Genomic DNA, 24,146 nt, shown 5'->3' on the forward strand with positions numbered 1-24,146 from the left:
AAAATACGAGGAGAATGAAAAGGTGTGAAAAATACGAAGAGCATGAAAAGGTCTGAAGAATACGAGGAGCATGAAAATGTGTGAAAAATACGAGGAGCATGAAAAGGTGTGAAAATTACGACAGCAGGAAAAGGTGTGAAAAATACGAGGAGCATAGAATGGTGTGAAAAATTCAAAGACCAGGAAAAGGTGTGAAATATACGATAAGCATGAAATGGTCTGAAAAATACGAGGAGCATGAAAAGGTGTCAAAAATACGGAGAGCGTGAAAAGGTGTGAAAAATATGAAGAGCGTGAAAAGGTGTGAAATTTCGAAGAGCATGAAAAGGTCTGAAAATGTTCTAGTTTCATTCTTTTACAAGTGGTTGACCAGTTATCCCAGCACCACTTGTTAAAGAGGTTGTCTTTTTTCCATTGTATATCCTTGCCTCCTTTGTCAAAGATAAGGTGTCCATAGGTCCGTGGATTTATCTCTGGGCTTTCTATTCTGTTCCATTGATCTATATTTCTGTCTTTGTGCCAGTACCATACTGTCTTGATGACTGTGGCTTTGTAGTAGAGCCTGAAGTCAGGCAGGTTGATTCCTCCCGTTCCATTCTTCTTTCTCAAGATTACTTTGGCTATTCGAGGTTTTTTGTATTTCCATACAAATTGTGAAATTCTTTGGGCTACTTCTGTGAAAAATACCGTTGGTAACTTGATAGGGATTGCATTGAATCTATAGATTGCTTTGGGTAGAATAGCCATTTTGACAATTTTGATTCTTCCAATCCATGAACACGGTATGTTTCTCCATCTGTTTGTGTCCTCTTTGATTTCTTTCATCAGTGTTTTATAGTTTTCTATGTATAGGTCCTTTGCTTCTTTAGGTAGATATACTTCTAAGTATTTTATTCTTTTTGTTGCAATGGTGAATGGTATTGTTTCTTTAATTTCTCTTTCTGTTTTTTCATTGTTAGTATATAGGAATGCAAGGGATTTCTGTGTGTTAATTTTATATCCTGCAACTTTACTATATTCATTGATTAGCTCTAGTAATTTTCTGGTAGAGACTTTAGGGTTTTTTATGTAGAGGATCATGTCATCTGCAAACAGTGAGAGTTTCACTTCTTCTTTTCTTTTCTGGATTCCTTTTACTTCTTTTTCTGATCTGATTGCTGTGGCCAGAACTTCCAACACTATGTTGAATAGTAGTGGTGAGAGTGGGCACCCTTGTCTTGTTCCTGATTTCAGGGTAAATGCTTTCAATTTTTCACCATTGAGGGTGATGCTCGCTGTGGGTTTGTCATATATAGCTTTTATTATGTTGAGGTATGTTCCTTCTATTCCTGCTTTTTGGAGACACAAAAATAAACTCAAAATGGATTAAAGATCTAAATGTAAGACCAGAAACTATAAAACTCCTAGAGGAGAACATAGGCAAAACTCTTTCGGACATAAATCACAGCAAGATCCTCTATGACCCACCTCCCAGAATATTGGAAATAAAAGTAAAAATAAACAAATGGGACCTAATGAAACTTAAAAGCTTTTGCACTACAAAGCAAACTATAAGTAAGGTGAAAAGACAGCCCTCAGATTGGGAGAAAATAATAGCAACTGAAGAAACAGACAAAGGATTAATCTCAAAAATATACAAGCAACTCCTACAGCTCAATTCCAGAAAAATAAATGACCCAATCAAAAAATGGGCCAAAGAACTAAACAGACATTTCTCCAAAGAAGACATACAGATGGCTAACAAACACATGAAAAGATGCTCAACATCACTCATTATTAGAGAAATGCAAATCAAAACCACAATGAGGTACCATTACACGCCAGTCAGGATGGCTGCTATCCAAATGTCTACAAGCAATAAATGCTGAAGAGGGTGTGGAGAAAAGGGAACCCTCTTACACTGTTAGTGGGAATGCAAACTAGTACAGCTGCTATGGAAAACAGTGTGGAGATTTCTTAAAAAACTGGAAATAGAACTGCCATATGACCCAGCAATCCCACTTCTGGGCATGCACACTGAGGAAACCAGATCTGAAAGAGACACGTGCACCCCAATGTTCATCACAGCACTGTTTATAATAGCCAGGACATGGAAGCAACCTAGATGCCCATCAGCAGATGAATGGATAAGGAAGCTGTGGTACATATACACCATGGAATATTACTCAGCCATTAAAAAGAATTCATTTGAACCAGTCCTAATGAGATGGATGAAACTGGAGCCCCTTATACAGAGTGAAGTAAGCCAGAAAGATAAAGAACATTACAGCATACTAACACATATATATGGAATTTAGAAAGATGGTAACGATAACCTTATATTCAAAACAGAAAAAGAGGCACAGTAATACAGAACAGACTTTTGAACTCTGTGGGAGAATGTGAGGGTGAGATATTTCAAAAGAACAGCATGTATACTATCTATGGTGAAACAGATCACCAGCCCAGGTGGAATGCATAAGACAAGTGCCCGGACCTGGTGCACTGGGAGGACCCCGAGGAATCGGGTGGAGAGGGAGGTAGGAGGGGGGATCGGGATGGGGAATACGTGTAAATCTATGGCTGATTCATATCAATGTATGACAAAATAATAATAATAATAATAATAATAATAATAATAATAAAGAAAAGGTCTGAAAAATACAAGGAGCATGAAAAGGTGTGAAAAATACGAGGAGAAGGAAAAGGTGTGAAAAATACGAGGAGCATGACAAGGTGTGAAAATACCAGGAGCATGACATCGTGTAAAAAACACGAGGAGCAGGAAAAGGCGTGAAAAATACGAGGAGAATGAAAAGTGGTGAAAAATACAAAGAGCATGAAAAGGTCTGAAAAATACGAAGAGCATGAAAACGTGTGAAAAAACCGAGGAGCAGAAAAAGGTGTGAAAAATATGAAGAGAATGAAAAGGTCTGAAAAATACGAGGTGCATGAAAAGGTGTGAAAAATACGAGGAGAGTGAACAGGTGTGAAAAATATGAAGGGCGTGAAAAAGTCTGAAAAATACGAGGAGCACGAAAAGGTCTGAAAAATACGAGGAGCATGAAAAGGTGTGAAAAATATGAGGAGCATGGCAATGTGTGAAAAATACGAGGAGCATGAAAATGTCTGAAAAATACGAGGATCAGGAAAAGGTTCGAAAAATACGAAGAGAATGAAAAGGTCTGAAAAATACGAGGAGCATGAAAAGTTGTCAAAAATACGAGGAGAATGAAAAGGTGCGAAAAATACGAGGTGCATGAAAAGGTCTGAAAAATACAAGGAGCATGACAAGTTGTGAAAAATATGAGGAGCGTGACAACGTGTGAAAAATACGAGGAGCAGGGAAAGGCGTGAAAAATACGAGGAGCATGACAAGGTTTGAAATATATGATGAGCATGAAAAGGTCTGAAAAGTACGAGGAGCATGACACGGTGTGAAAAATACGAGGAGCATGAAAAGGTGTGAAAAATATGAGGAGCATGAAAAGACTTGAAAAATAGGAGGAGCACGACAAGGTTTGAAAAATATGAAGAGCATGAAAAGGTCTGAATAATACGAGGAGCATGAAAAGGTGTGAAAAATACGAGGAGCATGAAAAGGTCTGAAAAATACAAGGAGCATGAAAAGGTTTCAAAAATACGAAGAGCGTGAACAGGTGTGAAAAATATGAAGAGCGTGAAAAGGTTTGAAAAATTCGAGGAGCATGAAAAGGTGTGAAAAATATGAGGAGCAAGAAAAGGTGTGAAAAATCCGAGGAACAGGAAAAGTTCTGAAATATGCGAGGAGCATGAAACCGTGTGAAAAATCCGAGGAGCAGGAAAAGGTGTGAAAAATACGAGGAGCATGAAAAGTGTAAAAAATTCAAAGACCAGGAAAAGGTGTGAAAAATATGAAGAGCTTCAAAAGGTGTCAAAATAATGAGGAGCATGAAACGGTCTGAAAAATCGGAGGAGCATGAAACGGTGTTGAAAAACATGAAGAGCTTCAAAAGTTGTCAAAAATATGAGGAGCATGAAATGGTCTGAAAAATAGGAGGAGCATGAAGTGGTGTTCAAAAACATGAAGAGCCTGAAAATGTGTGAAAAATATGAGGAGCTTCAAAAAGTGTCAAAAATATGAGGAGCATGAAATGGTCTGAAAAATAAGAGGAGAATGAAACGGTCTGAAAAATAGAAGGAGCATGAAGCGGTGTTTAAAAACATGAAGAGCCTGAAAACGTGTGAAAAATATGAAGAGCTTCAAAAGGGGTGAAAAAGAAAGGAGCAGGAAAAGGTCTGAAAAATAGGAGGAGCATGAACTGGTGTTGAAAATCATGAAGAGCCTGAAAATGTGTGAAATATATGAAGGGCTTCAAAACGTGTAAAAAATATGAGGAGCATGTAAAGGTCTGAAAAATAGGAGGAGAATGAAACGGTGTTCAAAAACATGAAGAGAGTGAAAGGGTGTGAAAAATATGAAGAACTTCAAAACGTGTGAAATACATGAGGAACATGAAACGGTCTGAAAAATAGGAGGAGCATGAAGCGGTGTTGAAAAACATGAAGAGCCTGAAAAGGTGTGAAAATATGAAGAGGTTCAAAAGGTGTGAAATACATGAGGAGCATGAAACGGTCTGAAAAATAGGAGGATCATGAAGCGGTGTTGAAAAACATGAAGAGCCTGAAAAGGTGTGAAAAATATGAAGAGGTTGAAAAGGTGTGAAATACATGAGGAGCATGAAACTGTCTGAAAAATAGGAGGAGCATGAAGCGGTGTTCAAAAACATGAAGAGCCTGAAAAGGTGTGAAAAATATGAAGAGCTTCAAAAGGTGTAAAAATTGGAGGAGCATGAAATGTTCTGAAAATAGGAGGAGCATGAAGCGGTGTTCAAAAACATGAAGAGCCTGAAAAGGTGTGAAAAATATGAAGAGGTTTAAAACGTGTCAAAAACATGAGGAGCATGAAACGGTCTGAAAAATAAGAAGAGCATGAAGCGGTGGTCAAAAACATGAAGAGCCTGAAAACGTATGAAAAATATGAAGAGCTTCAAATGGTGTGAAAAATAAGAGGAGCATGAAACGGTCAGAAAAATAGGAGGAGCATGAAGCGGTGTTGAAAAACATGAAAAGCCTGAAAAGGTGTGAAAAATATGAAGAGCTTCAAAAGGTGTCAAAAATATGAGGAGCATGAAACAGTGTGAAAAATAGGAGTAGCATGAGGCAGTGTTCAAAAACATGAAGAGCCTGAAAAGATGGGAAAAATATGAAGAGCTTCAAAAGGTGTCAAAAATATGAGGAGCATGAAACGGTCTGAAAAATAGGAGGGACATGAAGCAGTCGTCAAAAACATGAAGATCCTGGAAAGGTGTGAAAATATGAAGAGCTTCAAAAGGTGTCAATAATATGAGTAGCATGAAACGGTCTGAAAAATAGGAGGGACATGAAGCAGTCGTCAAAAACATGAAGATCCTGGAAAGGTGTGAAAAATATAAAGAGCTTCAAGGGAGTCAAAAATATGAGGAGCATGAAACGGTGTTGAAAAACATGAAAAGCTTGAAAAGGTGTGAAAAATATGAAGAGCATCAAAAGGTGTCCAAAATATGAGGAGCATGAGACGGTCTGAAAAATAGGAGCAGCATGAAGCGGTGGTCAAAAACATGAAGAGCCTGAAAATGTGTGAAAAATAGGAAGAGCTTCAAAAGGTGTCAAAAATATGAGGATCATGAAACGGTCTGAAAAATAGGAGGAGCATGAAACGGTCTGAAAAATGGGAGGAGCATGAAGCGGTGTTCAAAAACATGAAGAGCCTGAAAAGGTGTGAAAAATATGAAGAGGTTTAAAACGTGTCAAAAACATGAGGAGCATGAAACGGTCTGAAAAATAAGAAGAGCATGAAGCGGTGGTCAAAAACATGAAGAGCCTGAAAACGTATGAAAAATATGAAGAGCTTCAAATGGTGTGAAAAATAAGAGGAGCATGAAACGGTCAGAAAAATAGGAGGAGCATGAAGCGGTGTTGAAAAACATGAAAAGCCTGAAAAGGTGTGAAAAATATGAAGAGCTTCAAAAGGTGTCAAAAATATGAGGAGCATGAAACAGTGTGAAAAATAGGAGTAGCATGAGGCAGTGTTCAAAAACATGAAGAGCCTGAAAAGATGGGAAAAATATGAAGAGCTTCAAAAGGTGTCAAAAATATGAGGAGCATGAAACGGTCTGAAAAATAGGAGGGACATGAAGCAGTCGTCAAAAACATGAAGATCCTGGAAAGGTGTGAAAATATGAAGAGCTTCAAAAGGTGTCAATAATATGAGTAGCATGAAACGGTCTGAAAAATAGGAGGGACATGAAGCAGTCGTCAAAAACATGAAGATCCTGGAAAGGTGTGAAAAATATAAAGAGCTTCAAGGGAGTCAAAAATATGAGGAGCATGAAACGGTGTTGAAAAACATGAAAAGCTTGAAAAGGTGTGAAAAATATGAAGAGCATCAAAAGGTGTCCAAAATATGAGGAGCATGAGACGGTCTGAAAAATAGGAGCAGCATGAAGCGGTGGTCAAAAACATGAAGAGCCTGAAAATGTGTGAAAAATATGAAGAGCTTCAAAAATTCTCAAAAATATGAGGAGTATGTTATGGTCTGAAAAATAGGAGGAGCATGAAGTGGTTTTGAAAAACATGTAGAGCCTGAAAAGGTGTGAAAAATATGAAGAGCTTCAAGGGTGTCAAAAATATGAGGAGCATGAAACGGTCTGAAAAATAGGAAGAGCATGAAGCGGTGTTGAAAAACTTGAAGAGCCTGAAAAGCTTTGAAGTATATGAAGAGCTTCAACGTGTCAAAAATATGAGGAGCATGAAACGGTCTAAAAAATACGAGGAGCATGAAGCGGTGTTGAAAAACATGAAAAGCCTATAAAGGTGTGAAAAATATGAAGAGCTTCAAAAGGTGTCAAAAATATGAGGAGCTTGAAATAGCCTGAAAAATATAATGAGCATGATAGGATTTTGAAAAAGATGAATATCATGAAAAGGTGTGAAAACAATGAAGAGCTTCAAAAGGTGTCAAAAATATGAGAAGTATGAAACGACTGAAAAATAGGAGGAGCATGAAGCGGTGTTGAAAAACATGAAAAGCCTGAAAAGGTTTGAAATATATGAAGAGCTTCAAACGTGTCAAAAATATGAGGAGCAAGAAACGGTCTAAAAAATACGGGGAGCATGAAGTGGTGTTGAAAAACATGAAAAGCCTGAAAAGGTGTGAAAAATATGAAGAGCTTCAAAAGGTCTCAAAAATATGAGGAACATGAAACGGTCTGAAAAATACGAGGAGCATGAAGCGGTGTTGAAAAACATGAAAAGCCTGAAAAGGTGTGAAAAATATGAAGAGCTTCAAAAGGTGTCAAAAATATGAGGAGCATGAAACAGTGTGAAAAATAGGAGTAGCATGAGGCTGTGTTCAAAAACATGAAGAGCCTGAAAAGATGGGAAAAATATGAAGAGCTTCAAAAGGTGTCAAAAATATGAGGAGCATGAAACGGTGTTGAAAAACATGAAGAGCTTGAAAATGTGTGAAAAATATGAAGAGCTTCAAAAAGTGTCAAAAATATGAGGAGCATGAGACGGTCTGAAAAATAGGAGCAGCATGAAGCGGTGGTTAAAAACATGAAGAGCCTGAAAATGTGTGAAAAATATGAAGAGCTTCAAAAATTCTCAAAAATATGAGGAGCATGATATGGTCTGAAAAATAGGAGGAGCATGAAGCGGTTTTGAAAAACATGAAAAGCCTGAAAAGGTTTGAAATATATGAAGAGCTTCAAACGTGTCAAAAATATGAGGAGCATGAAACGGTCTGAAAAGTAGGAGGGACATGAAGCAGTCGTCAAAAACATGAAGATCCTGAAAATGTGTGAAAATATGAAGAGCTTCAAAAGGTGTCAATAAAATGAGGAGCATGAAACGGTCTGAAAAATACGAGGAGCATGAAGCGGTGGTCAAAAATATGAAGAGCCTGATAAGGTGTTTCAAATATGAAGAGCTTCAAAAGGTGTGAAAAATATGAGGTGCATGAAATGGTCTGAAAAATAGGAGGAGCATGAAGCGGTGTTGAAAAACATGAACAGCCTGAAAAGATGGGAAAAATATGAAGAGCTTCAAAAGGTGTCAAAAATATGAGGAGCATGAAACAGTGTGAAAAATAGGAGTAGCATGAGGCTGTGTTCAAAAACATGAAGAGCCTGAAAAGATGGGAAAAATATGAAGAGCTTCAAAAGGTGTCAAAAATATGAGGAGCATGAAACGGTCTGAAAAATAGGAGGGACATGATGCAGTCGTCAAAAACATGAAGATCCTGAAATGGTGTGAAAATATGAAGAGCTTCAAGGTGTCAATAATATGAGTAGCATGAAACGGTCTGAAATATAGGAGGAGCATGAAGCGGTGTTGAAAAACTTGAAAAGCCTGAAAAGGTGTGAAAAATATGAAGAGCTTCAAAAGGTGTCAAAAATATGAGGAGCATGAAACAGTGTGAAAAATAGGAGTAGCATGAGGCAGTGTTCAAAAACATGAAGAGCCTGAAAAGATGGGAAAAATATGAAGAGCTTCAAAAGGTGTCAAAAATATGAGGAGCATGAAACGGTCTGAAAAATAGGAGGGACATGAAGCAGTCGTCAAAAACATGAAGATCCTGAAAAGGTGTGAAAATATGAAGAGCTTCAAAAGGTGTCAATAATATGAGTAGCATGAAACGGTCTGAAAAATAGGAGGAGCATGAAGCGGTGTTGAAAAACATGAAAAGCCTGAAAAGGTGTGAAAAATATGAAGAGCTTCAAAAGGTGTCAAAAATATGAGGACCATGAAACAGCCTGAAAATTGGAAGAGCATGAAACGGTTTTGAAAATGATGAAGAGCATGAAAAGGTGTGAAAAATATGAAGAGCTTCAAAAGGTTTCAAAAATATGAGAAGCATAAAACGATTGAAAAAAAGGAGGAGCATGAAGCGGTGTTGAAAAACATGAAGAGCCTGAAAAGGTTTGAAGTATATGAAGAGCTTCAAACGTGTCAAAAATATGAGGAGCATGAAATGGTCTGAAAAATACGAGGAGCATGAAGAGGTGTTGAAAAACAAGAAAAGTCTGAAAAGGTGTGAAAAATATGACGAGCTTCAAAAGGTGTCAAAAAGATGAGGAGCATGAAACGGTCTGAAATATAGGAGCAGCATGAAGCCGTGGTGAAAAACATGAAGAGCCTGAAAATGTGTGAAAAATGTAAAGAGCTTCAAGGGAGTCAAAAATATGAGGAGCATGAAACGGTCTGAAAAATAGGAAGAGCATGAAGCGGTGTTGAAAAACTTGAAGAGCCTGAAAAGGTGTGAAAAATATGAAGAGCTTCAAAAGGTGTCAAAAATATGAGGAGCATGAAACAGCCTGAAAATTGGAAGAGCATGAAACGGTTTTGAAAAAGATGAAGAGCATGAAAAGTTGTGAAAAATATGAAGAGCTTCAAAAGGTTTCAAAAATATGAGCAGCATGAAACAACTGAAAAATACGAGGAGCATGAAGCGGTGTTGAAAAACAGGAAGAGCCTGAAAAGGTTTGAAATATATGAAGAGCTTCAAACGTGTCAAATATATGAGGAGCATGAAGTGGTCTGAAAAATACCAGGAGCATGAAGCAGTGTTGAAAAACATGAAAAGCTTGAAAAGGTGTGAAAAATATGAAGACCTTCAAAAGTCTCAAAAATATGAGGAGCATGAAACGGTCTGAAAAATACGAGGAGCATGAAGCGGTCTTCAAAAACATGAAGTGCCTGAAAAGGTGTGAAAAATATGAAGAGCTTCAAAAGGTGTCAAAAATATGAGGAGCATGAGACGGTCTGAAAAATAGGAGCAGCATGAAGCGGTGGTCAAAAACATGAAGAGCCAGAAAATGTGTGAAAAATATGAAGAGCTTCAAAAATTCTCAAAAATATAAGAATCATGATATGGTCTGAAAAATAGGAGGAGCATGAAGTGGTTTTGAAAAACATGTAGAGCCTGAAAAGGTGTGAAAAATATGAAGAGCTTCAAGGGTGTCAAAAATATAAGGAGCATGAAACGGTCTGAAAAATAGGAAGAGCATGAAGCGGTGTTGAAAAACATGAAGAGCCTGAAAAGGTGTGAAAAATATGAAGAGCTTCAAAAGGTGTCAAAAATATGAGGAGCATGAAACAGTGTGAAAAATAGGAGTAGCATGAGGCTGTGTTCAAAAACATGAAGAGCCTGAAAAGATGGGAAAAATATGAAGAGCTTCAAAAGGTGTCAAAAATATGAGGAGCATGAAACGGTCTGAAAAATAGGAGGGACATGATGCAGTCGTCAAAAACATGAAGATCCTGAAATGGTGTGAAAATATGAAGAGCTTCAAGGTGTCAATAATATGAGTAGCATGAAACGGTCTGAAATATAGGAGGAGCATGAAGCGGTGTTGAAAAACTTGAAAAGCCTGAAAAGGTGTGAAAAATATGAAGAGCTTCAAAAGGTGTCAAAAATATGAGGAGCATGAAACAGTGTGAAAAATAGGAGTAGCATGAGGCAGTGTTCAAAAACATGAAGAGCCTGAAAAGATGGGAAAAATATGAAGAGCTTCAAAAGGTGTCAAAAATATGAGGAGCATGAAACGGTCTGAAAAATAGGAAGGACATGAAGCAGTCGTCAAAAACATGAAGATCCTGAAAAGGTGTGAAAATATGAAGAGCTTCAAAAGGTGTCAATAATATGAGTAGCATGAAACGGTCTGAAAAATAGGAGGAGCATGAAGCGGTGTTGAAAAACATGAAAAGCCTGAAAAGGTGTGAAAAATATGAAGAGCTTCAAAAGGTGTCAAAAATATGAGGACCATGAAACAGCCTGAAAATTGGAAGAGCATGAAACGGTTTTGAAAATGATGAAGAGCATGAAAAGGTGTGAAAAATATGAAGAGCTTCAAAAGGTTTCAAAAATATGAGAAGCATAAAACGATTGAAAAAAAGGAGGAGCATGAAGCGGTGTTGAAAAACATGAAGAGCCTGAAAAGGTTTGAAGTATATGAAGAGCTTCAAACGTGTCAAAAATATGAGGAGCATGAAATGGTCTGAAAAATACGAGGAGCATGAAGAGGTGTTGAAAAACAAGAAAAGTCTGAAAAGGTGTGAAAAATATGACGAGCTTCAAAAGGTGTCAAAAAGATGAGGAGCATGAAACGGTCTGAAATATAGGAGCAGCATGAAGCCGTGGTGAAAAACATGAAGAGCCTGAAAATGTGTGAAAAATATCAAGAGCTTCAAGGGAGTCAAAAATATGAGGAGCATGAAACGGTCTGAAAAATAGGAAGAGCATGAAGCGGTGTTGAAAAACTTGAAGAGCCTGAAAAGGTGTGAAAAATATGAAGAGCTTCAAAAGGTGTCAAAAATATGAGGAGCATGAAACAGCCTGAAAATTAGAAGAGCATTAAACGGTTTTGAAAAAGATGAAGAGCATGAAAAGTTGTGAAAAATATGAAGAGCTTCAAAAGGTTTCAAAAATATGAGTAGCATGAAACAACTGAAAAATACGAGGAGCATGAAGCGGTGTTGAAAAACAGGAAGAGCCTGAAAAGGTTTGAAATATATGAAGAGCTTCAAACGTGTCAAATATATGAGGAGCATGAAGTGGTCTGAAAAATACCAGGAGCATGAAGCGGTGTTGAAAAACATGAAAAGCTTGAAAAGGTGTGAAAAATATGAAGACCTTCAAAAGTCTCAAAAATATGAGGAGCATGAAACGGTCTGAAAAATACGAGGAGCATGAAGCGGTCTTCAAAAACATGAAGTGCCTGAAAAGGTGTGAAAAATATGAAGAGCTTCAAAAGGTGTCAAAAATATGAGGAGCATGAGACGGTCTGAAAAATAGGAGCAGCATGAAGCGGTGGTCAAAAACATGAAGAGCCAGAAAATGTGTGAAAAATATGAAGAGCTTCAAAAATTCTCAAAAATATAAGAATCATGATATGGTCTGAAAAATAGGAGGAGCATGAAGTGGTTTTGAAAAACATGTAGAGCCTGAAAAGGTGTGAAAAATATGAAGAGCTTCAAGGGTGTCAAAAATATAAGGATCATGAAACGGTCTGAAAAATAGGAAGAGCATGAAGCGGTGTTGAAAAACATGAAGAGCCTGAAAAGGTGTGAAAAATATGAAGAGCTTCAAAAGGTGTCAAAAATATGAGGTGCATGAAACAGCCTGAAAATTGTAAGAGCATGAAAAGGTTGTGAAAATGATGACAGCAAGAAAAGGTGTGAAAAATATGAAGAGCTTCAAAAGGTTTCAAAAATATGAGAAGCATGAAACGACTGAAAAACAGGAGGTGCATGAAGCGGTGTTGAAAAACATGAAGAGCCTGAAAAGGTTTGAAGTATATGAAGAGCTTCAAAAGGTCTCAAAATATGAGGAACATGAAATGGTCTGAAAAATAGGAGGAGCATGAAACGGTGTTGAAAAACATGAAGAGCCTGAAAAGATGGGAAAAATATGAAGAGCTTCAAAAGGTGTCAAAAATATGAGGAGCTTGAAACGGTCTGAAAAGTAGGAGGGACATGAAGTAGTTGTCAAAAACATGAAGATCCTGAAAATGTGTGAAAATATGAAGAGCTTCCAAAGGTGTCAATAAAATGAGGAGCATGAAACGGTCTGATAAATACGAGGAGCATGAAGCGGTGGTCAAAAATATGAAGAGCCTGATAAGGTTTGAAAAATATAAAGAGCTTCAAAAGGTGTCAAAAATATGAGGAGCATGAAACGGTCTGAAAAATAGGAGGGACATGAAGCAGTCGTCAAAAACATGAAGATCCTGAAAAGGTGTGAAAATATGAAGAGCTTCAAAAGGTGTCAATAATATGAGTAGCATGAAACGGTCTGAAATAGGAGGAGCATGAAGAGGTGTTGAAAAACATGAAAAGCCTGAAAAGGTGTGAAAAATATGACGAGCTTCAAAAGGTGTCAAAAAGATGAGGAGCATGAAACGGTCTGAAAAATAGGAGCAGCATGAAGCCGTGGTCAAAAACATGAAGAGCCTGAAAATGTGTGAAAAATATAAAGAGCTTCAAGGGAGTCAAAAATATGAGGAGCATGAAACGGTCTGAAAAATAGGAAGAGCATGAAGCGGTGTTGAAAAACTTGAAGAGCCTGAAAAGGTGTGAAAAATATGAAGAGCTTCAAAAGGTGTCAAAAATATGAGGAGCATGAAACAGCCTGAAAATTGGAAGAGCATGAAACGGTTTTGAAAAAGATGAAGAGCATGAAAAGTTGTGAAAAATATGAAGAGTTTCAAAAGGTTTCAAAAATATGAGTAGCATGAAACAACTGAAAAATACGAGGAGCATGAAGCGGTGTTGAAAAACAGGAAGAGCCTGAAAAGGTTTGAAATATATGAAGAGCTTCAAACGTGTCAAATATATGAGGAGCATGAAGTGGTCTGAAAAATACCAGGAGCATGAAGCGGTGTTGAAAAACATGAAAAGCTTGAAAAGGTGTGAAAAATATGAAGAGCTTCAAAAGTCTCAAAAATATGAGGAGCATGAAACGGTCTGAAAAATACGAGGAGCATGAAGCGGTCTTCAAAAACATGAAGTGCCTGAAAAGGTGTGAAAAATATGAAGAGCTTCAAAAGGTGTCAAAAATATGAGGAGCATGAGAAGGTCTGAAAAATAGGAGCAGCATGAAGCGGTGGTCAAAAACATGAAGAGCCAGAAAATGTGTGAAAAATATGAAGAGCTTCAAAAATTCTCAAAAATATAAGGATCATGATATGGTCTGAAAAATAGGAGGAGCATGAAGTGGTTTTGAAAAACATGTAGAGCCTGAAAAGGTGTGAAAAATATGAAGAGCTTCAAAAGGTGTCAAAAAGATGAGGAGCATGAAACGGTCTGAAAAATAGGAGCAGCATGAAGCCGTGGTCAAAAACATGAAGAGCCTGAAAATGTGTGAAAAATATAAAGAGCTTCAAGGGAGTCAAAAATATGAGGAGCATGAAACGGTCTGAAAAATAGGAAGAGCATGAAGCGGTGTTGAAAAACTTGAAGAGCCTGAAAAGGTGTCAAAAATATGAAGAGCTTCAAAAGGTGTCAAAAATATGAGGAGCATGAAACAGCCTGAAAATTGGAAGAGCATGAAACGGTTTTGAAAAAGATGAAGAGCATGAAAATTTGTGAAAAATATGAAGAGCTTCAAAAGGTTTCAAAAATATGAGTAGCATGAAACAACTGAAAAATACGAGGAGCATGAAGCGGTGTTGAAAAACAGGAAGAGCCTGAAAAGGTTTGAAATATATGAAGAGCTTCAAACGTGTCAAATATGTGAGGAGCATGAAGTGGTCTGAAAAATACCAGGAGCATGAAGCGGTGTTGAAAAACATGAAAAGCTTGAAAAGGTGTGAAAAATATGAAGAGCTTCAAAAGTCTCAAAAATATGAGGAGCATGAAACGGTTTGAAAAATACGAGGAGCATGAAGCGGTCTTCAAAAACATGAAGTGCCTGAAAAGGTCTGAAAAATATGAAGAGTTTCAAAAGGTGTCAAAAATATGAGGAGCATGAGACGGTCTGAAAAATAGGAGCAGCATGAAGCGGTGGTCAAAAACATGAAGAGCCAGAAAATGTGTGAAAAATATGAAGAGCTTCAAAAATTCTCAAAAATATAAGGATCATGATATGGTCTGAAAAATAGGAGGAGCATGAAGTGGTTTTGAAAAACATGTAGAGCCTGAAAAGGTGTGAAAAATATGAAGAGCTTCAAGGGTGTCAAAACTATAAGGAGCATGAAACGGTCTGAAAAATAGGAAGAGCATGAAGCGGTGTTGAAAAACATGAAGAGCCTGAAAAGGTGCGAAAAATATGAAGAGCTTCAAAAGGTGTCAAAAATATGAGGAGCATGAAACAGCCTGAAAATTGGAAGAGCATAAAAAGGTTGTGAAAATGATGACGAGCAAGAAAAGGTGTGAAAAATATGAAGAGCTTCAAAAGGTTTCAAAAATATGAGAAGCATGAAACGACTGAAAAACAGGAGGTGCATGAAGCGGTGTTGAAAAACATGAAGAGCCTGAAAAGGTTTGAAGTATATGAAGAGCTTCAAACGTGTCAAAAATACGAGGAGCATGAAGCGGTGTTGAAGAACATGAAGAGCCTGAAAAGGTGTGGAAAATAGGAAGATCTTCAAAAGGTGTCAAAAATATGAGGAACATGAACGGTCTGAAAAATAGGAGGAGCATGAAGTGGTGATGAAAAACATGAAGAGCCTGAAAAGCTGTAAAAATACGAAGAGCTTCAAAAGGTTTCAAAAATATGAGAAGCATGAAACGACTGCAAAATAGGAGGAGCATGAAGCGGTGTTGAAAAACATGAAGAGCCTTAAAAGGTGTGAAAAATATGAAGAGCTTCCAAAATTGTGAAAATATGAGGAGCATGAACGGTCTGAAAAATAGGAGGAGCATGAAGTGGTGATGAAAAACATGAAGAGCCTGAAAAGCTGTGAAAAATACGAAGAGCTTCAAAAGGTTTCAAAAATATGAGAAGCATGAAACGACTGCAAAATAGGAGGAGCATGAAGCGGTGTTGAAAAACATGAAGAGCCTTAAAAGGTGTGAAAAATATGAAGAGCTTCCAAAATTGTGAAAATATGAGGAGAATGAAACGGTCTGAAAAATAGAGGGGGAGCATGAAATGGTCTGAAAAATAGGAGGAGCATGAAGCGGTGTTCAAAAACATGAAGAGCCTGAAAAGGTGTGAAAAATATGAAGAGCTTCCAAAATTGTCAAAATATGAGGAGAGTGAAACGGTCTGAAAAATAGAGGGAGCATGAAACGGTTTGAAATATAGGAGGAGCATGAAACGCTTTTGAAAAACATGAAGAGCCTGAAAAGGTGTGAAAAATTTGAGGGCTTCAAAAGGTGTCAAAAATATGAGGAGCTTGAAACGGTCTGAAAAGTAGGAGGGACATGAAGTAGTTGTCAAAAACATGAAGATCCTGAAAATGTGTGAAAATATGAAGAGCTTCCAAAGGTGTCAATAAAATGAGGAGCATGAAACGGTCTGATAAATACGAGGAGCATGAAGCGGTGGTCAAAAATATGAAGAGCCTGATAAGGTTTGAAAAATATAAAGAGCTTCAAAAGGTGTCAAAAATATGAGGAGCATGAAACGGTCTGAAAAATAGGAGGGACATGAAGCAGTCGTCAAAAACATGAAGATCCTGAAAAGGTGTGAAAATATGAAGAGCTTCAAAAGGTGTCAATAATATGAGTAGCATGAAACGGTCTGAAATAGGAGGAGCATGAAGAGGTGTTGAAAAACATGAAAAGCCTGAAAAGGTGTGAAAAATATGACGAGCTTCAAAAGGTGTCAAAAAGATGAGGAGCATGAAACGGTCTGAAAAATAGGAGGGACATGAAGCAGTCGTCAAAAACATGAAGATGCTGAAAATGTGTGAAAATATGAAGAGCTTCAAAAGTCTCAAAAATATGAGGAGCATGAAACGGTCTGAAAAATACGAGGAGCATGATGAGGTGTTGAAAAACATGAAAAGCCTATAAAGGTGTGAAAAATATGAAGAGTTTCAAAAGGTGTCAAAAATATGAGGAGCATGAAAGAGCCTGAAAAATAGGATGAGCATGATACGATTTTGAAAAAGATGAATAGCATGAAAAGGTGTGAAAACTATGAAGAGCTTCAAAAGGTGTCAAAAATATGAGAAGTATGAAAGGACTGAAAAATAGGAGGAGCATGAAGCGGTGTTGAAAAACATGAAAAGCCTGAAAAGGTTTGAATTATATGAAGAGCTTCAAACGTGTCAAAAATATGAGGAGCATGAAAAGGTCTAAAAAATACGGGGAGCATGAAGTGGTGTTGAAAAACATGAAGAGCCTGAAAAGGTGTGAAAAATATAAAGAGCTTCAAGGGAGTCAAAAATATGAGGAGCATGAAACGGTCTGAAAAATAGGAAGAGCATGAAGCGGTGTTGAAAAACTTGAAGAGCCTGAAAAGGTGTGAAAAATATGAAGAGCTTCAAAAGGTGTCAAAAATATGAGGAGCATGAAACAGCCTGAAAATTGGAAGAGCATGAAACGGTTTTGAAAAAGATGAAGTGCATGAAAAGTTGTGAAAAATATGAAGAGCTTCAAAAGGTTTCAAAAAAATGAGTAGCATGAAACAACTGAAAAATACGAGGAGCATGAAGCGGTGTTGAAAAACAGGAAGAGCCTGAGAAGGTTTGAAATATATGAAGAGCTTCAAAAGGTGTCAAAAATATGAGGAGCATGAAATAGCCTGAAAAATAGGATGAGCATGATACGATTTTGAAAAAGATGAATAGCATGAAAAGGTGTGAAAACTATGAAGAGCTTCAAAAGGTGTCAAAAATATTTGAAGCATGAAACGGTCTGAAAAATAGGAGGAGCATGAAGCGGTGTTGAAAAACATGAAAAGCCTGAAAAGGTTTGAAATATATGAAGAACTTCAAACGTGTCAAAAATATGAGGAGCATGAAACGGTCTAAAAAATACGGGGAGCATGAAGCAGTGTTGAAAAACATGAAAAGCCTGAAAAGGTTTGAAAAATATGAAGAGCTGCAAAAGGTCTCAAAAATATGAGGAACATGAAATGGTCTGAAAAATAGGAGGAGCATGAAGCGGTTTTGAAAAACATGTAGAGCCTGAAAAGTTGTGAAAAATATAAAGAGCTTCAAGGGAGTCAAAAATATGAGGAGCATGAAACGGTCTGAAAAATAGGAAGAGCATGAAGCGGTGTTGAAAAACTTAAAGAGCCTGAAAAGTGTGAAAAATATGAAGAGCTTCAAAAGGTGTCAAAAAAATGAGGAGCATGAAACAGCCTGAAAATTGGAAGAGCATGAAACGGTTTTGAAAAAGATGTAGAGCATGAAAAGTTGTGAAAAATATGAAGAGCTTCAAAAGGTTTCAAAAATATGAGAAGCATGAAACAAGTGAAAAATACGAGGAGCATGAAGCGGTGTTGAAAAACAGGAAGAGGCTGAAAAGGTTTGCAATATATGAAGAGCTTCAAAAGTGTCAAATATATGAGGAGCATGAAATGGTCTGAAAAATACGAGGAGCATGAAGCGGTCTTCAAAAACATGAAGTGCCTGAAAAGGTGTGAAAAATATGAAGAGCTTCAAAAGGTGTCAAAAATATGAGGAGCATGAGACGGTCTGAAAAATAGGAGCAGCATGAAGCGGTGGTCAAAAACATGAAGAGCCTGAAAATGTGTGAAAAATATGAAGAGCTTCAATAATTCTCAAAAATATGAGGAGCATGATATGGTCTGAAAAATACGAGGAGCATGAATTGGTTTTGAAAAACATGAAAAGCCTGAAAAGGTTTGAAATATATGAAGAGCTTCAAACATGTCAAAAATATGAGGAGCATGAAACGGTCTGAAAAGTAGGAGGGACATTAAGCAGTCATCAAAAACATGAAGATCCTGAAAATGTGTGAAAATATGAAGAGCTTCAAAAGGTGTCAATAAAATGAGGAGCATGAAACGGTCTGAAAAATACGAGGAGCATGAAGGGGTGGTCAAAAATATGAAGAGCCTGATAAGGTGTTTCAAATATGAAGAGCTTCAAAAGGTGTGAAAAATATGAGGTGCTTGAAATGGTCTGAAAAATAGGAGGGACATGAAGCAGTCATCAAAAACATGAAGATCCTGAAAATGTGTGAAAATATGAAGAGCTTCAAAAGGTTACAATAATATGAGTAGCATGAAACGGTCTGAAAAATAGGAGGAGCATGAAACGGTGTTGAAAAACATGAAAAGCCTGAAAAGGTGTGAAAAATATGAAGAGCTTCAAAAGGTGTCAAAAATATGAGGAGCATGAAACAGTGTGAAAAATAGGAGTAGCATGAGGCAGTGTTCAAAAACATGAAGAGCCTGATAAGATGGGAAAAATATGAAGAGCTTCAAAATGTGTCAAAAATATGAGGAACATGAAACGGTCTGAAAAATAGGAGGGACATGAAGCAGTCGTCAAAAACATGAAGATCCTGAAAAGGTATGAAAATATGAAGAGCTTCAAAAGGTGTCAATAATATGAGTAGCATGAAACGGTCTGAAAAATAGGAGGAGCATGAAGCGGTGTTGAAAAACATGAAAAGCCTGAAAAGGTGTGAAAAATATGAAGAGCTTCAAAAGGTGTCAAAAATATGAGGAGCATGAAACAGCCTGAAAATTGGAAGAGCATGAAACGGTTTTGAAAATGATGAAGAGCATGAAAAGATATGAAAAATATGAAGAGCTTCAAAACGTTTCAAAAATATGAGAAGCATGAAACGATTGAAAAATAGGAGGAGCATGAAGCGGTGTTGAAAAACATGAAGAGCCTGAAAAGGTTTGAAGTATATGAAGAGCTTCAAACGTGTCAAAAATATGAGGAGCATGAAACGGTCTGAAAAATACGAGGAGCATGAAGAGGTGTTGAAAAACATGAAAAGACTGAAAAGGTGTGAAAAATATGACGAGCTTCAAAAGGTGTCAAAAAGATGAGGAGCATGAAACGGTCTGAAAAATAGGAGCAGCATGAAGCCGTGGTGAAAAACATGAAGAGCCTGAAAATGTGTGAAAAATGTAAAGAGCTTCAAGGGAGTCAAAAATATGAGGACCATGAAACGGTCTGAAAAATAGGAAGAGCATTAAGCGGTGTTAAAAAACTTGAAGAGCCTGAAAAGGTGTGAAAAATATGAAGAGCTTCAAAAGGTGTCAAAAATATGAGGAGCATGAAACAGCCTGAAAATTGGAAGAGCATGAAACGGTTTTGAAAAAGATGAAGAGCATGAAAAGTTGTGAAAAATATGAAGAGCTTCAAAAGGTTTCAAAAATATGAGTAGCATGAAACAGCTGAAAAATACGAGGAGCATGAAGCAGTGTTGAAAAACAGGAAGAGCCTGAAAAGGTTTGAAATATATGAAGAGCTTCAAACGTGTCAAATATGTGAGGAGCATGAAATGGTCTGAAAAATACCAGGAGCATGAAGCGGTGTTGAAAAACATGAAAAGCTTGAAAAGGTGTGAAAAATATGAAGAGCTTCAAAAGTCTCAAAAATATGAGGAGCATGAAACGGTCTGAAAAATACGAGGAGCATGAAGCGGTCTTCAAAAGCATGAAGTGCCTGAAAAGGTGTGAAAAATATGAAGAGCATCAAAAGGTGTCAAAAATAGGAGGAGCATGAGACGGTCTGATAAATAGGAGCAGCATGAAGCGGTGGTCAAAAACATGAAGAGCCTGAAAATGTGTGAAAAATATGAAGAGCTTCAAAAATTCTCAAAAATATGAGGAACATGATATGGTCTGAAAAATAGGAGGAGCATGAAGTGGTTTTGAAAAACATGTAGAGCCTGAAAAGGTGTGAAAAATATGAAGAGCTTCAAGGGTGTCAAAAATATGAGGAGCATGAAACGGTCTGAAAAATAGGAAGAGCATGAAGCGGTGTTGAAAAACATGAAGAGCCTGAAAAGGTGTGAAAAATATGAAGAGCTTCAAAAGGTGTCAAAAATATGAGGAGCATGAAACAGCCTGAAAATTGGAAGAGCATGAAACGGTTGTGAAAATGATGACGAGCAAGAAAAGGTGTGAAAAATATGAAGAGCTTCAAAAGGTTTCAAAAATATGAGAAGCATGAAACGACTGAAAAACAGGAGGTGCATGAAGCGGTGTTGAAAAACATGAAGAGCCTGAAAAGGTTTGAAGTATATGAAGAGCTTCAAACGTGTCAAAAATACGAGGAGCATGAAGAGGTGTTGAAAAACATGAAAAGCCTGAAAAGGTGTTAAAAAAATGAAGAGCTTCAAAAGTCTCAAAAAGATGAGGAGCATGAAACGGTCTGAAGAATAGGAGGAGCATGAAGCGGTCTTCAACAACATGAAGAGCCTGAAAAGGTGTGAAAAATATGAAGAGCTTCAAAAGGTGTCAAAAATATGAGGAGCATGAAACAGCCTCAAAAATAGGAAGAGCATGTTACGATTTTGAAAAAGATGAATAGCATGAAAAGGTGTGAAAATTATGAAGAGCTTCAAAAGGTGTCAAAAATATGAGAAGTATGAAACGACTGAAAAATAGGAGGAGCATGAAGCGGTGTTGAAAAACATGAAAAGCCTGAAAAGGTTTGCAATATATGAAGAGCTTCAAACGTGTCAAAAATATGAGGAGCATGAAACGGTCTAAAAAATACAAGGAGCATGAAGCGGTGTTGAAAAACATGAAAAGCCTGAAAAGGTGTGAAAAATATGAAGAGCTTCAAAAGGTGTCAAATATATGAGGAGCATGAAACAGTGTGAAAAATAGGAGTAGCATGAGGCTGTGTTCAAAAACATGAAGAGCCTGAAAAGATGGGAAAAATATGAAGAGCTTCAAAAGGTGTCAAAATATGAGGAGCATGAAACGGTGTTGAAAAACATGAAGAGCTTGAAAAGGTGTGAAAAATATGAAGAGCTTCAAAAGGTGTCAAAAATATGAGGAGCATGAAACGGTCTGAAAAGTAGGAGGGACATGAGGCAGTCGTCAAAAACATGAAGATCCTGAAAATGTGTGAAAATATGAAGAGCTTCAAAAGGTGTCAATAAAATGAGGAGCATGAAACGGTCTGAAAAATACGAGGAGCATGAAGCGGTGGTGAAAAACATGAAGAGCCTGAAAAGGTTTGAAGTATATGAAGAGCTTCAAACGTGTCAAAAATATGAGGAGCATGAAACGGTCTGAAAAATACGAGGAGCATGAAGAGGTGTTGAAAAACATGAAAAGCCTGAAAAGGTGGGAAAAATATGACGAGCTTCAAAAGGTGTCAAAAAGATGAGGAGCATGAAACGGTCTGAAAAATAGGAGCAGCATGAAGCTGTGGTCAAAAACATGAAGAGCCTGAAAATGTGTGAAAAATATAAAGAGGTTCAAGGGAGTCAAAAATATGAGGAGCATGAAACGGTCTGAAAAATAGGAAGAGCATGAAGCGGTGTTGAAAAACTTGAAGAGCCTGAAAAGGTGTGAAAAATATGAAGAGCTTCAAAAGGTGTCAAAAATATGAGAAGTATGAAACGACTGAAAAATAGGAGGAGCATGAAGCAGTGTTGAAAAACATGAAAAGCCTGAAAAGGTTTGAAGTATATGAAGAGCTTCAACGTGTCAAAAATATGAGGAGCATGAAACGGTCTAAAAAATACGAGGAGCATGAAGCAGTGTTGAAAAACATGAAAAGCCTATAAAGGTGTGAAAAATATGAAGAGCTTCAAAAGGTTTCAAAAATATGAGGAGCATGAAATAGCCTGAAAAATAGGATGAGCATGATACGATTTTGAAAAAGATGAATAGCACGAAAAGGTGTGAAAACTATGAAGAGCTTCAAAAGGTTTCAAAAATATGAGAAGTATGAAACGACTGAAAAATAGGAGGAGCATGAAGCGGTGTTGAAAAACGTGAAAAGCCTGAAAAGGTTTGAAATATATGAAGAGCTTCAAACGTGTCAAAAATATGAGGAACATGAAACGGTCTAAAAAATACGGGGAGCATGAAGCGGTGTTGAAAAACATGAAAAGCCTGAAAAGGTGTGAAAAATATGAAGAGCTTCAAAAGGTCTCAAAAATATGAGGAACATGAAATGGTCTGAAAAATAGGAGGAGCATGAAGCGGTTTTGAAGAACATGTAGAGCCTGAAAAGGTGTGAAAAATATAAAGAGCTTCAAGGGAGTCAAAAATATGAGGAGCATGAAACGGTCTGAAAAATAGGAAGAGCATGAAGCGGTGTTGAAAAACTTAAAGAGCCTGAAAAGGTGTGAAAAATATGAAGAGCTTCAAAAGGTGTCAAAAATATGAGGAGCATGAAACAGCCTGAAAATTGAAAGAGCATGAAACGGTTTTGAAAAAGATGTAGAGCATGAAAAGTTGTGAAAAATATGAAGAGCTTCAAAAGGTTTCAAAAATATGAGAAGCATGAAACAACTGAAAAATACGAGGAGCATGAAGTGGTGTTGAAAAACAGGAAGAGCCTGAAAAGGTTTGAAATATATGAAGAGCTTCAAACGAGTCAAATATATGAGGAGCATGAAACAGCCTGAAAATTGGAAGAGCAGAAATGGTTCTGAAAAAGATGAAGAGCATGAAAAGGTGTAAAAAATATGAAGAGCTTCAAAAGGTGTGAAAAATATGAGGTGCATGAAATGGTCTGAAAAATAGGAGGAGCATGAAGCAGTGTTGAAAAACATGAACAGCCTGAAAAGGTATGAAATATATGAAGAGCTTCAAAAGGTGTCAAAAATATGAGGAGCATGAAACAGTGTGAAAAATAGGAGTAGCATGAGGCTGTGTTCAAAAACATGAAGAGCCTGAAAAGATGGGAAAAATATGAAGAGCTTCAAAAGGTGTGAAAAATATGAGGTGCATGAAACCGTCTGAAAAATACGAGGAGCATGAAGCGGTGTTGAAAAACATGAAGAGCCTGCAAAGGTGTGAAAAATATCAAGAGCTTCAAAACGTGTCAAAAATATGAGGAGCATGAAACGGTCTGAAAAATAGGAGGAACATGAAGTGGCGTTCAAAAACATTAAGATGCTGAAAAGGTGTGAAAAATATGAAGAGCTTCAAAAGGTGCCAAATATATGAGGAGCATGAAACAGTCTGTAAAATAGGAGGAGAATGAAGTGGTGTTTAAAAACATGAAGAGCCTGAAAAGGTGTGGAAAATATGAAGAGCTTCAAAATGTGTCAAAAATATGAGGAGCATGAAACGGTCTGAAATATAGGAGGAGCATGAAGTCGTGTTCAAAAACATTAAGAGCCTGAAAAGGTGTGAAAAGTATGAAGAGCTTCAAAAGGTGTCAAAAATATGAGGAGCATGAAACGGTCTGAAAAATAGGAGCAGCATGAAGCAGTAGTCAAAAACATGAAGAGCGTGAAGAGGTGTGAAAAATATGAAGAGCTTCAAAAGGTGTCAAAAATATGAGGAGCATGAAAAAGTCTGCAAAATAGGAGGAGAATGAAGCAGTGTTTAAAAACATGAAGAGGCCTGAAAAGGTTTAAAAAATATGAAGAGCTACACGGGTGTCAAAAATATCAGGAGCATAAAACGGTTTGGAAAATAAGAAGAGCATGAAGCTGTGTTGAAAAACATGAAGAGACTGAAAAGAAGTGAAAAATATGAAGAGCTTCAAAAGGTGTGAAAA

This window comes from Dama dama, chromosome 24 (genome assembly GCF_033118175.1).
Source record: "Dama dama isolate Ldn47 chromosome 24, ASM3311817v1, whole genome shotgun sequence".
Taxonomy (NCBI): Eukaryota; Metazoa; Chordata; class Mammalia; order Artiodactyla; family Cervidae; genus Dama; species Dama dama.